Source organism: Elaeis guineensis, chromosome 6 (assembly GCF_000442705.2).
Source record: "Elaeis guineensis isolate ETL-2024a chromosome 6, EG11, whole genome shotgun sequence".
Lineage (NCBI taxonomy): Eukaryota > Viridiplantae > Streptophyta > Magnoliopsida > Arecales > Arecaceae > Elaeis > Elaeis guineensis.
In genome coordinates this window covers 32,769,980-32,782,260 of record NC_025998.2, presented here as the reverse complement: position 1 = coordinate 32,782,260, position 12,281 = coordinate 32,769,980, and the positions used below count along the sequence as shown (strand labels likewise).

At 35.8% G+C, this 12,281-nt stretch overlaps 1 pseudogene; it reads left to right on the top strand.

Annotated features, from left to right (window-relative positions):
- The first annotated feature begins 582 nt into the window (after positions 1–582).
- On the top strand, positions 583–11,938 carry LOC105046885 (xyloglucan galactosyltransferase KATAMARI1 homolog; annotated as a pseudogene).
- The last annotated feature ends 343 nt before the right edge of the window (positions 11,939–12,281 follow it).

The following is a 12,281-nucleotide window of genomic DNA, read 5'->3' as shown; positions in this document are numbered from 1 at the left end:
TTCTAGGTTGATACCCGAGCTTTAGTGTCGGCCCAAGATTTGGAAAATCTAGACTCCAGTCACTTTACCTCTTCCTTCAGTGACGTGTTCCCCTCCTTGGCCTTCAGCTGGTGCAGCTGGGCATCATCTGCCCTCCGGGTGGCCTGAGCGACCTTTTCCTCGACCTCCCTCAAAATTTATCGAGCTTCATAGACTATCTCCGAAAAATGGTCAAAGTGGTGGATGAGCTACAAAAAAAAAGAAGAGAGAAAAGGAGAGAATAGGTTAGCAAAAGGTAGTTAAGAAGAAAAGATCGGAAAGAGCCGAGGAAGGTCGCTAGATCGTCATTTACCCGAAGAAGGGAGTCCCATGAATTTTGAATTCGGAATGCCCTGCTTTCAGTATTGAAGGCTTCAACGTTGGTCGGCAGTAAGGTCGATCTAAGCAGAGATTGGGCAAGCCGATAATCACTGATAGCCTTCCTGCTGTCTGAGGCCTCAGCATCTGATGGAACTTCCACTGGAGGGGATACCTCGACCGATAGGTCGGTCAGGCGAGAAGACATACACACCAAAATCCAAAGAGTATCCGAACCTCACTGTGATGAGGATGCAGAACGTCAGTGGGCAGCCCCCTCCGGTGCGACAGATTGAAGCAGCGCCACCGCCTTTCTTGGCACCGAAGACTCCTTCCTTGGGGCACTACTCGGTCCCAAGGAACCCCCAACTGTGGGATGGGCAAGGACGACCTCAACTCAGCCGTATTTAGGAGCAGGGGCCGCACCTGCCTTCCTTTTCTTCGCAGCCCGACGAAGAGCCTCCAATCCCTAGGATTCATTGTTGCATGAAAGATGAGGTTAGTCAAAAAAGGAAAGCAGCACTGAATTAAAGAAGATGCATAAAAAGAAAAAGGAGATGCTTACATTTAGAGTCAACCGAACTCAATCCAATCTTGAATAAATTCACCTCAGTAAGGAGCTTGGTCAACAAAGGGGGAGTACGACTGAAGATCTACTCCAATACCTCCTCCTCAGCATTTGACAAAGTTGGAGCTCTGATTGCCGAACGATGAGGTCGGCCCCATGACATGCTAAAGTCCAAGGATTGCTCGGTCGAGATGAAAAAGAAACACTCTTTCCAGTTGTGCATCGAAGAAGGAACACCTCAGAAGAGATGACGTCACTTTTGAGGAGAGGCATACCACCATCCGACCTCTGTAGCATGCTCCTTCAATGTAAAGCAAGTCCAAAAGAGGCGAGAGGTCAGCTCGACCTCGAGGAGAAGGCAGTGGACAATAAAACCTAAGATCTGATGCCATGAGTTCGATGCAATGCTACAAAAATTTATTCTATATAAATTAAAAAATTCTATGATGAGGAAATGAAAGGATAGTCAAAGATTGGCCTTCAAAGCCTCCTCATAAAGACCTACTCGGCCCTGATAAGGAAGAGCTACCCATTCTCTGGGAATGGTGACCTCCAACCCAAAGTCGGCTGTGACATGGTATTTCAACCTAATAATCTCTAAGTCCTTGGAAGTGAGGATGGAGTTTATCCTAAATGGACCAAAGTCCAAAACCTTAGGTCTACCCAAAGAACAAGCTACATTGGACTTAGGGCCCACACCCCAACGTCGTTACTCAAGCTCTAGGTGGAGGGGGACAAACTAGACACACTCATAGCTAGAAGATAGGAAACTGACCTAAGAAATGACACGGTCGAGCAATCAAAAGATGAGGAATGACTATAGCTCAGCTTTAACCGAGCAATTGGGCAAAGTCTCCAAGTGCCAAAGCTCCCCTCCTCACAATAGTAGAAGCAGTAAAATGAAGTTACTGCAGCCTTATTTATAGAAGGTCGAGATAGCTTCGATCTACTGACGATTCACCTCTCCCAACCGATGCTCGACAAGTGGTAGCCCATGATTGGCTAGGATATGGCTCCCATGGTTCCAAGAAATCAATGGTCCAGATTTAAAGATGGTTCACCTTAGGAAGCCGATCCTCAACACATATCAATAGGGGATAGCTCGATGAAATCAGCCTCAACCTTGGACTGATACTCTCTTCAACCAACCTATGGGTAGCTCAGCCTTGAAAGTGGAGGACAAGTGTTATGGATTGGCACCTCGGCCTCGACAAAATATGACCTCAGAGCATGCCGACCTTCACAAGATGTCCAAATCAAATTCTCCAAACTATCCAAAATGCCATACCAAGCTAAGGGTAAGTTGGTCCCAGTTCGGCTAGATCCACTTCGATTCAGTGCAAACTATTTAATATTGATCGTGATCGAGCTACAATGGGGCTCTCAGTCAACCTCTAGTAGTTAGATCATCACCTTAAGTCCGACCTATTGGAATCCTCGACATTTACCAAACTCTTTAAGATCCAACTCATAGTGGATCAAAGGTCATCCGACACTCATAATGAATAGACAATAGGAGCCTGATCATCATTCCCCACTGAGGTATTCACCTTGGTCCTTTACCGACCTACTCCAGATCACCTGAGATTGACATGCACTCTAGTCTCCATGACCTCGGCTCTGGACAACCTCTGGTAGCTTATCCACAATCAAGCTATATTCTCCATCAATAGATCCATCTCTCTCAAATTGGAAAAATCTTGATAGAATGGAATTCCTTCACGATGAGTCTCCTGTAAAAGAAAAATATCTTATCCAAAATTCAAAAATTATCAGGACTCCAAGACGGATACAACTCTAACTCCTTTCCTATAAATAAAGGCTCTGGGATCTTTCAAGGTATGCAATCGACTCCTTGCTCTCTCTCCTCTCATTGTTCTCCATCTTCTAATTTGAGCATTGGAGGATCTTCATCGGAGAATGCCATCCGGTGAGGACTTCTTTGCAGATGTTCAGATGAAGCTCCATTGATAGTTTTCACCTCGGTCACATCTACCTCGACGGCCAACTTCAGGTGGGGAGATCAGGAGCAACAAGACCAATTCACACTGCCACAACTCACACAAAATTCCATATGCTCAAAGAAAAAAAAACAATCAAACCTAAGAAACCCCTCTGAATTTGATCTCCCTCAGGTGCTCTCCTTCCCCACAGATCTCCAAAAAAGAGAATGAAATGAAAAGAAAAGAAGCAGAAAGAAAAAGAAATGATCATCTATGTAGAGAAATGTCTTGCCTTTCCATCATTCCTTTGCTTTCATTGATTTTCCTATGGTTTCCCTCGATTTTTCATTTTTTTTACCATCCTCAGGAGTCTCAATCGCATGGGAGGCCTGTAGCGGCTGAAGAGGGAAGCTTGGATGATGGCTTTTTTTACCATCCTCAGGAGTCTCATTCATATGGGAGGCCTATAGCGGCCGAACAATTCGAGTCTCAATCACGTGGGAGGCCTCTAGCGGTCGGATAAGGAAGCTTAAGTGATGGGTATTTTTATCATCCTCAGGAGCTTTAATTGCATGGGAGCCCCTGGCATATGGAAAAAATTTCATTATAACAGTGATATCACATCAAACTTATCACAACCCAATAATAAGAATGCTTATATTTCATCGGTTGCCGTGTATTTCATCGATTTGCATGATAATACCCTACACTGCCCCATCGATTCCAAACTTTTAATTGGATTGTTACAAATTTGACATAGTGTCACCGTTGCAACGAAAATCTTCTCCTGACATTTGGGATTGGGTGTTGGGTGTTCATATATAAATATTTAAATATATTATCAATTTTTTTAGAAATAGTTTTATGTTTTTGTTCAATGGTTAAGATAGAGTTTAGGCTATTTAAAGATTTTGAATTCAATCCCTCTATCCTTTTATAATGTATATATTTTTATAAAAAATGATATTTATATATATAATTGGGTTCAAACAATAGATGCTTAAGACATAAAATCCAAATCAATCTCAGTTATATTCAAGTTTTAATTTTAAATTCCAAACCCATTTTGAATCCTGTAGGGCATTGCTAAATGGCTCCTATGAGGTTTCAAGATGGACTGGATATTTTAAAAAAATCTAGGTAACTGACTCTATTAATTTTTTTTGTTAGATTAAGTGAAATACTAATTAAAGATGAGAGCGGGGATATGGAAAAATATTTTTGACATGATGTTTTAAGATTGGCTGATATTAATGTATATTTATAGCTAGCATTTTTATTTTATATCAGTAAATAGAATATTTCTCATTTACTAATTAACTTGCCAAGCAACAATATTTATAAACTATATTTTAGCATAAATGCAGGGCAAGATCTACATATTTTTTAGCTTTTTTCATAAGTGCGGCTAAATTAATGTATTGGAAAACTTTATATCCAACATTTTATTACAATTGCATGGCAAGATTTAATTTTTCAATATTTTTTAGAAATACGGCTAAATTAATGTCATGGAAAAATTTATACCCAGCATTTTATCATAAATATGGGGCAAGATCTAATTTCTCAATATTTTTCAAAAATGTGGCTAAATTAATGCCATGAAAATAGAATTTCTTATAGTTAATGAGGGATATTGCAATATAGTTATCTGATATTAATGCTTCTATATCATATATCTTTTTTTTGATCCACTTAATTCTCACTTCTCTTACAGTACGTTCTCTTTATGATCTCCTATAATATATACCATGAGGATTGGACAGTTAATAAATTATTGACCACATGTATACAAGTAGAAAAGAGATTGAGAGAGGAGAAAATAGAGAGCATGAACTTTGCTTCACCTCAAATTAGTAAAAAAGCATGTCAAGAAAAAGGTGTACCTGAGGGGAAGAAAGTATTAACTATGGTATTAGGTGAAATCATTAATGAGGTTGTCAAATATTTCTTCCATACAAAAGAGGGACATCTAAAGAAAAACTGCATGAAATATAAAAAGTGGCTGTAAAAGAAAATCACCCTTTATTCTTGTACGTGTTTTGAATCTAATTTAGTAAATTTTTTAATTCTACTTAGTGCATTGACTATAGTGCATTTATATATATTGCTAACAACTTATAGGGCTTCCTATTAAGAAGGTCTCTATTTAAAAATGAACGATCCATTGTCATCAAAAATCAAGTACATTCACTTGTCAAGGCAGTTGGATGCTGTAGGATAATTGTTGATTCTTGATTCATCTTAGATTTGGATAAGATTTTTATATTTCTTCTTTTTTCAAAAATTTAGTTTCTATTCCAATATTGGATGAAGTTGGTTTTCATGTTTCTTTTGAAAACTCTAAATTTAATGTAATAAAAGACTCTATAGTTGTTAGTTCTAGTTTATTGTATGATGGCCTTTATATCACATTCATTCATGACTATTCATGACATATATATCTATACCTTCTTTTTGATAAGATTGATATCTTTGAGGCCTTTAAAGAATTCAAAATAGAGATAAAAAGATAATCAGAAAAAAGTGATTAAAGTAGTCAGATCTAATATCGAAGGTGAGTACTACAATAGATATAATGAGATGAGACACAGGTTAGGACTATTAGCAAAATTTCTAAAAGAATAGGAGATTGTACCTTAATATACAATACCTGATATATTAGATTAAAATGATGTAGCTGAAAGAAAAAATCAGATACTTAAAGAAATAGTTTGGACAATGATAAGTTATTTTACTTTACCTATTTACTTGTGGAGTGAGGCTATAAAGACAATAATGCATATCTTAAATAAGATCCCTACTAAGATAGTTCAAAAGATTCTTTATGAATTATGGACTAGTAGAAAATCTAATTTGAGATGTATGCTTATATAGGATTGTCGAGAAGAAGACAAGATTTATAACCCATAAGAAAAGATGTTTGATCTTAGAATGATCAATGGTTTTTTCATTAATTTTCTGGAGAGGTCAAAAAGATATAAATTCTATTATCTATCTCGTACATCACAGATAGCAGAAACTAATAAAGCTAGATTTTTAGAGATTAGCATGTTTAGTGAGAGTGGAGAACCTCGAGACATTATCTTTGAGAAAATATAGAAAATAAATTCTATGCTTGGAAAGTAGATCAAAGTGATAATTTCTATAGTTGGTCCTTGAGATAACATTCAAAAGGGACCACCACTTCATCAAGTTTCATCCTATGAGGTTTCTATTATCGAAGAAGTAACTATCTAACCACTGCCATAAGTGGATCAAGAGACAGATCTTTAGAGATCTAATAGAATAAGAAGATCTACTATACCTCCAAATTATGTAGTATATTTAACTGATATGGGTGAAAAGGATGATGATCCAGAGATATTCTTACAAGCCATGAATGGTTAGAACCTCTTACACTGATTGGATGCCATAAAAGAAGAGCTGAGCTCTATTGATAAAAATTATATATAAAAATTAGTTGACCTACTTGAAAGGGTGAGACCAATAGATTGGAAATGGAGTTATAAGACCAAAAAAAATTCCAATGGTAAAGTTGAATGACATAAAGTTAGACTTATGGTAAAGAGATTTATACAAAAGGAGGGTATTGACTTTAAAGAGACCTACTTTTCTATTTCTTCAAAGGACTATTTTAGAATTGTCATGACTCTTGTAGCTCATTTTGACTTAGAGCTACATCAAATGGATGTGAGAAAGGCCTTCTTTAATAGTGATTTAGAGGAAAAGATCTATATGGAATATATTGAGGGTTTTGTTGTCAATGGATAAGAGAATATGTTGCAGATTAAAGAAATCTATTTATGGACTTAAACAGGCTTCTAGACAGTGGTATCTCAAATTTAATGAAATAATAACTTTCTTTAGATTTGTAGAAAATACTATTGATCAATATACTTATTTGAAGATCAATGAGAGTAAGTTCATAATTTTGATATTATGTAGATGATATTCTGCTTACTAGTAATGATCTTGGTCTACTTAAGAAAACCAAATAGTTTTTATCCAAAAATTTTAAGATGAAAGATATGGGTGAAGCCGGTTATATTGTTAGTATTAAGATTCATAAAGATAGATCTTTAGGGTTACTTGAACTATCTTAAAGAACTTATATCTCTAAAGTATTAAAAAGATTTAGAATGAAAAAAATATTTCTTTAGATGTACTCCTATTCTAAAGGGTGATAAATTTAATAAATCTTAATATTCAAGAACTAAGATAAAGGGAGAGGAAATAAGGTTCATAATCTATGCATATGTTGTTGAGAGTTTAATCTATGCCTATATTGATATGCATCCAGACATTACTTTTGCTGCATTAATACTTAGACATTATTAACATGATTCAAGAATAAAGCATTAGAAAGTTGTAAAGAAAAACATGCTTTACCTATAAGATATAAAAGTTTACATGCTCACGTACAATTGGTATGATTATTATAAAGTAATAGGCTATTAGGACTCATACTTTGGTGGATGCACCAATAGTAGAAAATCCATTATTGGATATATCTTTTTACTTATAGAAAGTGCTATATCATGAATGAGTATAACATAAGGTCTTGTTAACTACATCCACTATGTAAGTAAAGTATATAGCCTATTATGAGAGTTTCTCATAAGTTCTATAGTTATAAAATTTTATCTCAGGACTTAGAATTATTGACTCTATTAGTAGGTTGATCAAGATATATTTTTATAATAATTCTATAGTAACATTCTCTAACAATATGAAGAGTACAAGCACTTACAAGCATATTGGCACTAAATACTTTACTATTCATGAAAGAATAAAGGAGAATATAGTATCTATGGTATAGAGATGATGACTGCATATCCATTGATGAAAGGACTCACTCTCAGGATTTGTAGAGATCATGTGGATCATATAGGATATAGCGCATTTTATAATATGTGTTGGATACTATGCATAAAGTTATCACATTGGATTATATAATAAATTTAGTTCATTTTATTTTATACTGATAAATTATTTATCATGTGATATAAAGATGATAAAGAAATATAATAAATTATATAATAAATTATTTTGTCTATTCATAAAGTAAAATTTCATATAAACAACTTGGTTATGAAATGTCATTAGTGTTATGATGTATGGAAGGTCGTGTATCGATTGATAACATATTTACCATCATAATTTGCACTGATGATTATTTCATAATCAAGTATAGTATATATATACTATAAAGAAATTAAGTTTTAAATGTAGCCACATCAATTTTCAATTGTTAGATCCAAATAAAATTTTATTAAAGATTTTTGAAATGCTTTAAATAATTAAAAAGAAGATATTTGTATTAGGTTGGGCCAAGTAGGAGAATGTTAGAATTTATTCAATTAATCCTATCCGGATGTAGCTCACGTTGATATGCATCAATATTTATTTTATATATTTTAGATTGATCTAGACTTTGACTAAAGATAAACCTTTGATAAAGTGATACGAATATATTTAATAGTTTGATAAAGTTAGATTGTACAAACCATCGTGGATAATATCCATCTTTCAGTCTTTACGACTTATTTAGATACCATCTTTGATAGATAAGACATATTATAAAAGGACACCCCTATGGACTTGATCTCCAACTCTTCCGAGAGCTTGTAAGATCCTCTCTATCAGATATACTTGGAGTTGGGATTGGAAAACTAAGGTGCTACTCGATGACAGCGAGGAGTATATCTAGCTTGGTTCTTTTGTAGTTATAAATGATTGCAAGTTGATTTGATAGGCTAATTTGAGAGATCTTGGATGGCTTCGATGGCTTTATCTTCATGTAAATTTTATTGCCTAATAAAGTTCTAATAAAATAATCTCTACTGCTTTGTGCTTGTCTTCTTGTAAAGCAAGCTCTGACCTGACCCCATCGGACGTGTGCTTGTTGATGTTCATCAATATCTCTGGTCTAAGTTTGACTCATTGATTTCAAAAGGCACAATATTTAGGAAAAAAAGTGTAAATTTAGGGTGCATTTGGTTAGCCATTAAAAAAATACTTTTTTTATTTTTAAAAAATAAAAATCAAAAAGCAATGTTTGATAACATCATGAAAAGCAAAAATCAAAATCAAAATAATCAAAATATTTGCTTTATATGCAAAGGAAAAAATTTTTGCTTTTCAAAATTTATTTTTTTATTTTTTTTGCTTTCGCACATCTAAAACGTCAAATCAAAAAGTAAAGAGCCCGAATCTTTCTCCTTCATCGAGCTCTTCATCTCCCCACCCCCTTCTCCCTCCCTTCCTGAACCCTTCTCCATCGTCGAGCTCTTCACCTGCCGTCCTCAAATGTTGCTTTTTGCTTTATAGCAACGTAGTTACCAAACATACTTTTTATTTTTTTGCTTTTACTTAATAGCAAAAATCAAAAAAAATAAAAAGTACTTTTTAAAAATCAAAAATCAAAAAGTATAACCAAATGCACCCTTAGTAATTTTTAGAAAAAATTATAATAACACCTCTTGAACTTTGATCAATTTATACCTGGATCTCAAAAGAAAAAAAGATTTCAAACGGATCCCAAAACTTTAAAAAGTTGCAAAGAAACCCCACTATCTATTTTCATTAGATAACGTTATGACATGAGGATTACCTGAGAGGTTAAATTTTATCAAATACCATAAATATCCTATCTAAAAGTTTTCTGATTTTGATGCAAGTAGAGTGGAAGGAAAGAAGAGTCATGTTACTAAGGGTATTTTAGTCATTTCATCTTTTTGTTAATGTTGTTAGGCTGGAGACAGACGGCTCAATCGCTTTGTAATTTTTTAAAAGTTTTGGGATCCCTTTGAAACTTTTTTTTTAGGATCCAAGTGTAAATGAGTCAAAATTTAAGGAGTGTCGCTATAATTTTTTTAATTTTTGTCATTAATATCATATCACTGAATGGTTATATGACCTTGTCACCGAGAATACATATAAAAATATTAAAGTCCAAGCATCTTTCTTACTCATTCCATGTTACATTAAATATTTTAGGATAAATTAAAATATCACCTCTTCAATTTTTCATAATTTACACTTACACCCCTAAAATTGTAATTTTTTTCAAGTATAAATTACAAAAACCCACCAAAGATTTATATTTGTTATAGTTATACTTATAGTTTGTAAAGCTATAGTTACATCCAGTTAAATTAATAGCATTAGTAGAACCATTTATCCAATATAAAAAGTCGAAGTTAACCCTATAAGAAAATATGTCTCCTATTTCACTAGGGATGGCAATGGGTAGGGTTTGGATCGAGTATTATATTACCCATCCCTAAATCCGAACTTAATACCCTATATCCATACCCTACCCGATACTTGATCGGATAAGAAAAGAGATACCCATCCCCATACCCAATGGATTCGAGGATACCCATGGGTAACCCATTTCCCCATACTCAACCCATACCCGCCTCATGCCTATCCCATACCCAAAAGTAAATAAACAACCAAAATAATTTTATGCATATTATCAATCAAAAAATTACCAATGCAACATAGAACATAATTTATAAGTCCAAATTTATAGAAATCAAACATAGAAATAGAATTACAATTCAACATAGAACATATAAATAACCAAAATAATTTTATGCATATTATCAACCAAAACAGAATTACCATAACAGAATTATAAACATATACATTCGGATATGAGTTCGGATATTACCCATATCCGTAGGTTCGAGTCGGATTTGAATTCGGATTTGGGTAGAAAACAACACTACCCATACTCTACCCATATCCGTGCTACAGTTTTCGAGTTTTACCCGAATTCGAACTCAAACCTGGTCAAATCCTATTTTTTGGATTTGATCAGATTTGGGTAAGGTGCATATCCATCGGATCGGATCGATTTTACCATCTCTATGTTTCACTTCCCCAACTCTTGGATCTCTCTGAGGTTTTCCAACTTCAAAATTGGGCAGCTGAGGTTTCTTTCACGCATCGCCATCCCACCACGAGCGTCTTTTTTCGATGGGTGATCAACAATGAGCTTTCTCCCCATCCAGCTTAATTCTAGCGCCGAGCATCCCTTTCAACCAACATGCAGCAACAAGCATCCTTTAAAATCAGATTTCGTTCTCACTTCCCTCTGCCACCACATCATATAGATCAAAGACGCCAGTCTATTGATTGCTTATTCTGAGTTCTGCTTGTCGAGTATTGTATATGGAACTACGATAGCTCTAGTAGCCTATCATTAAAAGGATCCAATTAAGTTAGTACTTGCATGTGAATTCTTCTTTCGAAGGGTGCATCAATTGTGGTCCCACGGCCTCGCTTGGATCTTCTCTGATGGCCCTGGCCCCACACTCGGCAACTCCAAGAGCATCTTCTCCGATATATGCTGGATGGTACACCACCATTCAGTTCGTTCTCGAAGTCATCTTTCATTATCGGATGAAGCAGTACGATCAAGTGCCTAACAAATAACTCCGCCCGAGCCTCCTTCATTTTCGTTCCCTTTTACATGGGGCTCGACATTGCCCGATACCTCTGGGGCTACAATGCATCGGTTTGGAACTCGTTGTCATCGGACCTTGTCTGGTGGCTCAACTTGCAGCCAGAATGGGCAGCCATGGGAGGAAAAGACCAGTCTCTTGTGGCTGGGAAGATTACATGGGACTTCAGAAGGCTGTGTGAGGAGAGAAATGCTTGGGGTGGCAAGTTCTTGGTCCTTCCTGGGGCTAAGAACATGATCGTGCTGGTGATTGAATCTAGTCCCGGGCATAGTAATGATTCTGTGATGCCATATCCCATCTATTTCCACCCTTCCAAAGATAATGAGGTCATTGTCTGGCAAGACAGGATGAAGAAGCTGGGGAGGCCTTGGTTATTCTCTTTTTCCGGCTCCCAACCCCCGAACTAGACCACTTCGATCCACAGCCAACTAGTTAGTCTGTGTCGTGAGTCTCACCAGTGTAATCTGATGGATTGTGACTTGAACGTGAGCAAGTGCCACTCATTGAGCAGCATCATGAAAATGTTCTGGAGTTCAATGATCTTCTTGCAGCCCTCAGGAGGCTCATACATGATGTGGTCGGCGTCCGACTTGTTGGTCACTGGGTGCTGAGTAGGTTCAGTGAAAAGCATGTGAGAGCTATGGATTTCTAGGACAGTTCACTTATCCACTTCTTCAGGGAGATATGTTACCCTTCATAGCTAGTTATTATACCTACTCTTATTTCTCTGTCCTACTACTACTACGGTTATATGGCTACATAACGTAGACTTTCACAACTTCTCTTTTTGGTTTAGCCAGTTACCTTATATCAAGCTTGACATCATTCATTCTTTGGTGGGATTCATTGGGTTGCTTCTGCTTTTCATCTCTCTTAGCAGCTTTGGTCTTTTTTGTAACTCTCTACTTTAGTTTTGTAAGTACTTGTGTCATACCCCTGATCCTAGATTGTGGA